The sequence below is a fragment of the Carassius carassius genome, chromosome 49, assembly GCF_963082965.1.
Source record: "Carassius carassius chromosome 49, fCarCar2.1, whole genome shotgun sequence".
In the NCBI taxonomy this organism is placed as follows: Eukaryota; Metazoa; Chordata; class Actinopteri; order Cypriniformes; family Cyprinidae; genus Carassius; species Carassius carassius.
Window position 1 is genome coordinate 3,569,314 of NC_081803.1, and position 10,504 is coordinate 3,579,817.

A 10,504-nucleotide genomic window follows, 5' to 3' on the forward strand; every position below is an offset into this window, starting at 1 on the left:
CTTTTCCAGTTTTTGGAAATTCTCTCCTCCAACTTTATTAGTGTTTATTCAAGGAGTGAGTTAACTTGTTTATAAGTTTCACCTATACTGTGCTTCCAAGAGAACAGATGAGAAAAAAATAAGGTGAGCTGAGAAAAGTAGCAAGGCAAGACAAAATATAAAAAGAAGAGGTGAATCATGATGAGAAGAGAAGATGAGAACAGACATGATGAGAAATTTGAAAAAAATCTAGATGAATTGAGACAAGAAAATCTAAGATGTGACAAGACGATGTGAAGTGAGATGAGAGTGAGACAAAACAAGATGCAAAAATTTAAATTGAGACAAGAAAAGCTAAGATGAGACAAGACGACGTTACATGAGATGAGTCAAGAGCGAGACAAAACAAAATGCAAACATTTAAATTGAGACAAGAAAAGCTAAGATGAGACAAGATGACGTGAAGTGAGATGAGTCAAGAGCGAGACAAAACAAGATGCAAACATTTAAATTGAGACAAGAAAAGCTAAGATGAGACAAGATGACGTGAAGTGAGATGAGACAGAAGCGAGACAAAATGAGATGCAACAATGTGAATTAAGACAAGAAAAGCTAAGATGAGACAACACGTTACATGAGACGAGAGCGAGACAAGGTAAGAAAAGATAAGACAAGAAATTATAAGATGAGATGAGACGACATGAAGTGAAGTGAGATGAGAAAAGAGCAACACAAAACAAGGCAAGAAAAGTTGAAAACAAGAGATGAATTGATACAAGAAGAGAAGAGACAAGATGAGAAGAGAAGAGAATGGTCTAGATGAGGAAAGACAAGATGAGACAAAGTGAGGTATGATGAGACGAGCTAGACAAGATAGGAAAAGGAGGTAATCTGAGACAAGAAAAGAAATGAGACAATAAGAGAAGCTATGAGAAAAGATGAGACAAAGTGAGGTGAGATGAGACAAAAGCAGAGCACCAGAAGATCTGATAAAGGAAACAGGAGTTCAGAATAAGCCTAGGCAAGCATGCATTGTCATGCATTGTTTCTGCAGAGTTTCACTCATTAAAGTGCCTGAAGAGAGATTGAATGGGATCAAGCTGCGTTCTGCTTTCGAACACTGATTTCTGAAGACTCCAGAGAGACACCTGGGCTGTTTCAAGTCCCCTTACCCCACTTAGAGCTGCTCCTGGAGGGCTAAAATGTCTTTCTCACTGCCCTCTTTCTTCCACAGAGAAACCACTTCTGGCAGTCTAATGAGGCGCATGCTGGGGGAAATGACCTGACCTGACCACATGCACAAACACACACACACACACACAAATGCACAGTGCAACCGCTACAGATGCACAAGGACAGAAAGAATTTCAAGGTACAGAGGAGATAAAAGGAGAGATGGAAAGGGGTTGATAGGCCCTATGCTGCACACACACCCCCAGCACTGAGGCTCTCGTTGTCATGGAAACTTCCTATTGTGTGAGTCGGCCTGGTGCCTTCATATGTCTCATGCACCACACACACACACACACACACACACACACACACACACACACACACACACACACACACACACACACACACACACACACACACACACACACACACACACACACACACCTCAAGCATTTTACAAAGCAAGAGGCCAATGCATAATGATCAACAATTATACTTCCTGGAACATGACAGGGCACAGGCAGCAAAGAGACAGCACTGACACTAAACTTTTTCCAGAGGACAAATAAACCAGAAAGCATGGGAAAGCACAGACATAACCTTCAACAAAAGTCACCAAAAAGTAGGATTCAGATCCCAACCAGTTCCATCTGGACCTCAAATCATTTCTCACAGATTAATATTGTCATAAATATATTTTGTGTTCTCAATTTTAATACAAATGGATTTCTGTTGGAAATATAGTAGATACAGAAGCATTTACCCATTATAAATGGCTACTTGAGGTAACAACTGCACATATCCACATTTCACCATATTTACTAGACTAAGCAGCAGCACTTTGTCTATTTAGGATTTATTATTTTACATTTATACAAAGTACTATTGCTGCCAACTTGGACATGTACAATAATGCACACTCCCTACGTAAAAATCCCTACGTAATTTCATGCACAAACACCAACCCATTCAGAGGTGTTTATCTTCAAACCCCCATGGCTTGTCATGAATAACATCCAGCAAGATTCATCACCCAATTACACTCAATATCCCCATTCTCTTCTTCCGCCAATCACGGCGCTCCATTTAACCAAGACACCCACCCATCTAATCCACCAGATCTGAGTGAGTGCAGCTGCTCCTCTGGGTGAAAGGAAAGACATAGACACAAAAAACCATTAGGCTGACACCAACCGCAGATATGGCAGATAAAGCTTCACAGGTCAGCGCCTGTCATTGAGTCTGCTCTCTGGGTTAGAGCTAATCCAGTCGGCCCTTCTGAGCACTGACCCAATGCAGTGAGAGATAACAAGACAGTTTGTTGTGATCAGTGCTTTAAGTGGCCCAAAAGAGTTGCCGGTACTCTATTATAGCCTATATATATATATATATATATATATATATATATATATAATTTTTTTTTTAATGACTCCCCTCATCCCCTGAGGTAACAACAACCATATTTAAGGGGTTTCATATACAGCAGTCAACAGATGACCTTATAAGGAAATAATAAATCATTTTATTAGTTTGTGGATTTGCTTGAGCTAGAAAGAGCTACTGAACATAAATAAAATGTGCAAAAGGATTTTGAAAAAATACCCTTAGAAAGAGCTACTGCAGTACTTCATTAGCTTGCGTCTGACCGGCAGCGATATCATTCTGGCTTGGTGGGGTGTCAGCCTGATTCTGACCATGTTCTTTTAGTACTCAGAGTCTCAAGCCAGGAGAGCATATTAAGTGTTGTTCACTGTATTTGTATTTTTAACAAGCCGAGTGTTTCACACACCTTCTCCGGTCACGTTGAGTTGTTGACACTGACAGCGGCAAAAGCGACGCATGCGCTTTTCACTTAAGGGTGTATGGGTAATGTAGTCTCTGCTCTGGGTGGGATGAATTAAGGGCCGTTCACATGTGGCGCCTAAAATCGTGTCGGGGCCACTTGCGCTCCTGAGGCGTCTGCTGTTGCTAAGCAACCATGACCTGCTCTCTCGATGAAGACGCGGAAATTTCAGCAAAGGATAAATGGATTTGCAGCACTAAAAATCGCTTGCAGTAGTTCTGCTACTAAATTTATTTAAAAATGGCAATCCATATACAGCTATGATCAGCTGTTCCTTCATCTTGGCTGAGCTTTCAGCATTGTTCGGGAAAGGATGAAGCTGATTGGTTAGTTCTTGTCACATAAACTGCGGTGAGCTCGCGGCATTCTGAAAAGTTGAGATGTTTTTAACTCGATGCGGTGCGGATGTGCTTGGAAAAACGCTTCCATTATGAGCGCGCATACCGCGCGCCTACATTGGAAATAATGAACTTGAGCGTGCAAAAGACGCGATATGTGAACGGCCTCTTAGGAAGCGTGCATTGTGAAGGGCGCTCTGAAAAGCGGCAGTGCAGGCAAAAGATTGAAACCTCTATTAAAACAGATGTCCAAATGAGCGTACCGGTACACTAAAAGCACGTTCTGGGCGCACAGAGAGGTGGGGGTACGCTCAAGAGCTATATTTGGAAGTGGCGGTACTGAGTACCGGTGCATACCGGTTGTGATCAGAATGACTTGCAACTCTGGTAATGTATGATCCTTAATTGTTTAGTGTATGATGTCCAGTTTTTCCTCTGTGACCGTTTACAAAGTAGGTAAGTGTATGATATCTAGCATTTTACAGTCTATTCAGAGTAGAGTAGTGTATTTCAGCTTTAACATGTCCACAAAGATTCCCCTTAAAGGTTTATGCTTAATGCACAGTTTGCAGCAAATAATTGCGCATCATTTTGGTTCTATGCAATTCATGGTCGTATACATTTTTATTGTTTTATTTATAAGACATTTTGTGTTGGGTAACTATTTGATGTTCAATATCAACTCCAGCACAACCACTAGTGCAGAGTATGTTTCAAGCCTCTGAGGGTATATCTGGGTAATCGCACAATGTTAATAAGACATTTTGAATTACAAACTTTTTTAAACTTTGAAGTGTTAATGTTTGAGGTTTAAGCTCTGTCCTTCTACATAGACACTGACAAATACACCCAGTCTTGTGACCTTTCCCTCCGGTTGACTCAGGGATCCCGATTTTAAGATGTTGTCCATCTGCTGCCCATGCGGTGTTGCTGTACCTTTATCCCACCTTAAGCCATCTTAATGCCCCTATCATGCCGTTATCTCCCTGATAAAAAAAACATCTTTGCATTATCCCTTCATCTATCCCTCCTGTCTTACACAACCCAAATCTTCCCTAAATCCCTATATCTGTCATCACTGGCCTAGATCCCAACATATTAGATCTTTAAACGATTTCTGTTTCTTGGATTGTCTCTGTTTCAAACACACACCCAAACACTCTCTGCGGCTTAACACACACATATGCGGGTCAGATGAGGTACTACAGCTCATATGACTCTATTAACAACAATACTAAGATTATTATGTGCACACCTAAGAGATGTAAATTGATAACCTTGTTTATATGAACATACAGATCCACAAAACTGAAATATTTTGGATCTCAGATCAGCTCAGAACGGTAAGATGACCTTAATTATTATACAAGAGGCTAAAAGTTCACATGAAATTGATTTCTTGAAGGAACAGGTCATTCAAGGATGAACATTTTTCCGTTTACATGACGCTATTTTCAACTGAAAACAGGATTTTTTTGTTTATAAATGCATTGGCCGTTCGTTTACATGACAACAGTGTTTTGGGGACCTGAAAATGCAAACTTTCGAAACAGATTTCAAAGTTTTGAAAACTGTACCATAATCATCTCCGTGTAAACTACAAAAACTTTGTGCATGCGTATTACGTGTTCAGTTATATGTGCACAGCCTTTTAATGTTTCCTTACAAAGTGACATCTCCAACTACTGGTCTGGCACGCATACTACAGCATTTTTTTGTCATTTTTGTGGAAACCTTTTCTGTTTTTAGTGCATTGTTGTTGTATAAACGTATCTTTACTCAATCATTCACTCATGATGTTTTCTTTTTAACCACAGAACACAAAAGAAGACATTAAGAGAATTTTCAATCTGCTTTTGTTCATAAATTGAAAATTGACAGTCATTTATGGAAAAATAGTTTTTCAAGTCTTCTGAAGCCAAAATTTTTATTGAAAACTTCCCATCTGCCACAGCTCTCAAATTCATACCAAATTCAACTTGCAGTTGCAGATTGAATGCCAGTAGTAATAAACAAGCAGTAGGCCCATGGACTGCTTTTTAGGTAAATTAATGGTTCTTTTTGTCCATTTTGGAGCATGACAGTACAAATCATCATCATCTATTTTCACTGCATGGTCGCTCTTGGTCACTGTATAAAACCTTTGAATATAAGGGTGCATGCAAGTACCTTAAATGTGCTTATTTGTATCTAAATTGTACATAGCCTATATTATTGGCTTTTGAGGTTCCAGCCCAGTGACAGGTCTTGTGCCTTTTTAGGATAGTATACTGACAAGAACAATCTGCATGTTCAGGAAGACAATTAGGACTATATATTTTGAATGGCAATAGGATGAGCGAATGATGGCAGAATTTTCTGTAACTTTTCATTATATTAAACCTCTAGGTTCAATCAAAACAGTCTAAACTTCCACTAAATTTAATGGAAGAATACAGTACATAACCTTGTATCCAAAGACTCTCAGTAAAGCTTAATGAAAAGATACTGTAAATAAACATAGCATGAGTCAATTCTTTTCTCCATATTTCGAGTGTCTGACTCACTGTCCCGGAGCGTCGTGAGGAACTATAGCACAGGGTTAGTGCTCATGCTCAATTATTAATTCAGTAAGCATTGAATAATGCACTCTAGATCGTGAACTAATTCATAAGCTCAGTGTGATATCAGACCCCATAAAATGTATTTTATATATACAGTACAGACCAAAAGTTTGGACACACCTTTTCATTCAAAGAGTTTTCTTTATTTTCATGACTATGAAAATTGTAGATTCACACTGAAGGCATCAAAACTATGAATTAACACATGTGGAATTATATATGGAATTATATACATAACCAAAAAGTGTGAAACAACTGAAAATATGTCATATTCTAGGTTCTTCAAAGTAGCCACATTTTGCTTTGATTACTGCTTTGCACACTCTTGGCGTTCTCTTGATGAGCTTCAAGAGGTAGTCACCTGAAATGGTCTTCCAACAGTCTTGAAGGAGTTCCCCGAGAGATGCTTAGCACTTTTTGGCCCTTTTGCCTTCCGTCTGCGGTCCAGCTTACCCCTAAACCATCTCGATTGGGTTCAGGTCCGGTGACTGTGGAGACCAGGTCATCTGGCGCAGCACCCCATCACTCTCCTTCTTGGTCAAATAGCCCTTGATGCCTTCAGTGTGACTCTACAATTTTCATAGTCATGAAAATAAAGAAAACTCTTTGAATGAGAAGGTGTGTCCAAACTTTTGGTCTGTACTGTATATTTTTTCTGATATAGGACAGTTTTGTTGTGTGTTTAGCCATAATTCTTTCTCATATACAAATCTATGCATTAGGGTTTTTCACATTGCGTTCAAGCCTGGGTTACAATCTTTTTAAACCTCGGGCTGAGACCACAGCACGTTTGAACTGGAATAAACCAGATACCGTATTATTTGTTTAAAACAGCCAGACTAATATGATGACATTTTCACAGATGAACAAGCAATTATTAAAACAATGTTGTGTCAGTTTGTCATGAGCTCCTGAATATGCAAATAAGAATGTTAAATCAAGGTTTACAAATGTTCAAAGTGACATATTAACCGCTTGTATAATTTCAGCAGATTTCCAGCTTGGCATCAGGCCTAAATTTCTCTATTCTTCCCCTTTTCTGTGGTTTCTCTCTCGTTCTGTCTTTTCACTGCACTTGTTTCTCCCTCTTGTGCTTTGCAGACAAATTTAGGTGCAATGACTCTTGACTGTGAAGTCTCTAGTCTTGAAGCCAACTGCACAGCTGCCATCGACTTCGCCAAAGGGTCTGCAAACAAAGTCAACATGAAAGAAAAAATGACTGTGGCAGTACCACTGATTGTATTTACATGGGACTCCAAGGTACTTTTTCTAAGCCATTACTGTAGAACATGTCTGAAAATGTTATTGCTCGAAAGTTGGTCTCTTTCATAACTTATAACGTAACATAACTTCATAATGAGTTATAAAGTCTTTCATAACTTCATAACGAGACTAAATGGGGTCGTTTCATTGAATTATCAACTTCGTTTTTCCTAATATTCCATAAGATAATAAAAAAAACACAACTGAGAAAACTGTTGACATATAATAAGAATATATAAAATGAGAAAGCTATAAAATGTATGCAGATGATATACCTCAGATAATTAATCCTTTGAGGAAATTAAGAAATATTTGAGTTGATATTGAGAACTGTTGATGGTAGGCATTAGTAAAATGGCAAATCTGAGCAATGTCTGAGACATTTTTGTGATCTCTAGGGTCTTTACATATGAAGAATCAGGAAACAGTTAACTTAATACACTCAAATAAAATAACAGTTTTGCAGAATTTGGTTAAGTGTACATAATTATTTTTTCAGGTATAAATAAACCATAAAACAAATAATAATAAATAGAAATATATACAATCACATTGGTCATTGCTTTATGAAAGACAATTACACTCAAATTAATGTAAAAGTCATTTTATAAATTATCATTAACCTAGATGAATAAATGATAAAACTTCACTGTTAGTTGATGATATTTAAAACATTAATACACAAAACTGGAACTACTGCGGGAGTTTCGAAATCGTCATTGGATTGGTTGAATTAAACAGGATTTCCAGGAGACGTGTGAGTCGCGTTATTTAATGTTCCACCCAGCAACAAACATTTACAATTCAATATTGGTTACTGTTTCAAATAAGTAACGCAAGTTACTCTGTTCTCCCATTTATTTGCTGACATCTCTTCTATACATATATCAGAGGCACTTCCTTCTGCATGAGCTATTCATTTCACTTTTGGTGTAAAACAGCCTTTATATTTGCAAAAAAATATAACTTTTGGGATTTTTGTTTTTAAAAAAACAAATAAAAAAAGCCCAGCCCAGGTGAAAGAAGTAAAGCAAAGGTAACTTAATGTCTTAATTTCCATAATATTGTATTCCAATATTGTAATGCATTACTTTTAAAAGTAACTTTCCCCAACACTGGTTGTACCATGAGACGTTTTGATACTACTCTATAGGGATGCACATACACCCGCAGTCCACTTTAAAAAAAAAATTAGCAGCAGAAGTTTGAAGAGCACAGCATGACCTCAGCTCACAGCAGAGCAGGAATTAGGTCATCTCAAAGCCGCCCTGCATTTCCTGTTATTGGCAACCCTCTTCACCCATTAAAAAAGAAGCAGCGCTTTTTAGCATTTGGATACAGCCAGTCCCACGTCAAAACACAGATACACACACTGGCTTCTGTCAAACCTGATCAGTCAGCTGCATGCCACGGTGGGCATTTTGCTTTGCCGTGTTCCCCAGAGGGTCGTGTGTGTATGTTTGTGTGTGTGTGAATGGGCCATTTTCTCACGTGCCAAGACTGTGACCTCAACACTTGGAGAGCAAACACCTGGATATGCTGTTGTCATGGAAATGCTGCTTGATCCCCTCTGATGGGACGACTCAAGGGCAGTGAGATTTGTCTTGGGGGGAAAGAGGGGGAAATTCAGGGTGGGTGCATATGGACGACACCCCATCAGCCAGCTGTTCTGTCTGCAACATTAGGCCGGTGATCTGCTGTTGTGGCGTGTGGGGAATTCTGGGTGTGCTGACATACATTCCAGTTCAAGCATTTCTATAAAGACTAAGTGCTTCCTGCAATCCATCAGGCCTCAGGGTCTGAATGATTTCCTATGCATAGGTAATGATTGTTCCAGATGAGATTCATAATTAAGCATCAATTATTAATTAGCTTCCACACTTCTAATTCAGCTGAAGAATGCTGGGAGTTATTGCTGGATAATGGCATGTGACTCGCTGTCTTAGAGGATGTGTGACTCCACATGAGCCTCCTCATATATTTGGCTTTTATTTCTTATTCTTACACTTTAGCAGTCAGTATAATAATAATAATAATAATAATAATAATAATAATAAAAATAATAATAATATAACCTTCAATTTCTTTCCCAAATAGCCTTTAGAAAAAATTCATAAAATATTAAACAGTATTTGAATAACTTTTTTAATTTGATTTTTATCCAAAAGGTAAAGAGAAATACAAAATAATAATAAATTTAACAGATGTAAATAATAAACAGTATTATTATAAAATAATAATAATTAATATTATTATTGTAATATCAAAAGCATATACATTAAATGTGTGTTACATTGCATTTACTTATGTTTATTTTGAGAGCTCTGAAATACATCTTGTAAAACCAGTTGTTTCTCTCACAGATCCCCTAGAACCCTAGAATCTAGTTAAAAAAAAAAAAAAACTCCAAATAATAGAATGATGTAAAAAGCAAAATAATGATGAAACTACTAAAGAGAAGGATAAACTGCCTGAAATCACAAATCTCCACTGGTATATTTCGCCCTAGTTAAAAATCCTCATGCATAAGACTGAGTGTATTTATTTTTGTGTGTGTGCTACTATTGTGTGCCTCTGCCGGTTCGTAATGCAGCTCTGTGACACATGGGCCTGTTATGTTGACAGGCGCAGGAGAAACATCCTGATTACCCTCTTCCCTCCGGGCTCACGTACGAGAGAGAGACAGAGGACTGGCAGCAAGAGAAAACTGGCCATATGGGGTCTACGGGTCTTTTGGTCCCTATGTGTTTGGGGAGCAGCTCAAAGCAAGTGTGTTTCAGATGGGTTGGGCATATGGTGTCATAGAGGGGGGCAAGCACCACAGGAAAACACACATGACTTATCTTTCATCATGGGTTTGAAAAGAACATATCTCTGCAGATAAATGCCTCGACATTCATGGCATCCGTATTAGCCAGATAGCACATAAGCTACAAAAAGCTGAAATCATAGAAACAGCGGGAGCCTCATTCAAGATTTTAATTCCCACAAAGTAAAAACAGAATGTTTGGAAAATACATAATGATTGTGGTGGTTAACTTCAACACTTGAACCCTTACAAAAATGAACCAAGGTTTTATTATAGTAAAAGGGCAGTAACCACAGTCTTTTGGCATATTGACTACCATTTGTATAGCCACAGTTTTACTACAAATGCCATGGTTAAAAAAGGTTAATGTTGCAAAACCACACTGGTTATCATAGTTCAAGCATAGTAAGCATGTTCTTTTTTTTGGGGGGGGGGGGGGGGGTATTTGTAGTAAAGACCATGGTTAATTTTTATAAGGGAATGCTTTAACAAACAT

The 10,504-nt window shown here is 38.2% G+C and overlaps 1 protein-coding gene across 5 annotated transcripts in view; it reads right to left on the minus strand.

Moving 5' to 3' along the window:
- LOC132132113 (SH2 domain-containing protein 3C-like) overlaps positions 1-10,504 on the minus strand; it is a 47,766-nt gene that overhangs the window by 15,430 nt on the left and 21,832 nt on the right. The gene's annotated exons all lie outside the window — the stretch shown is intronic.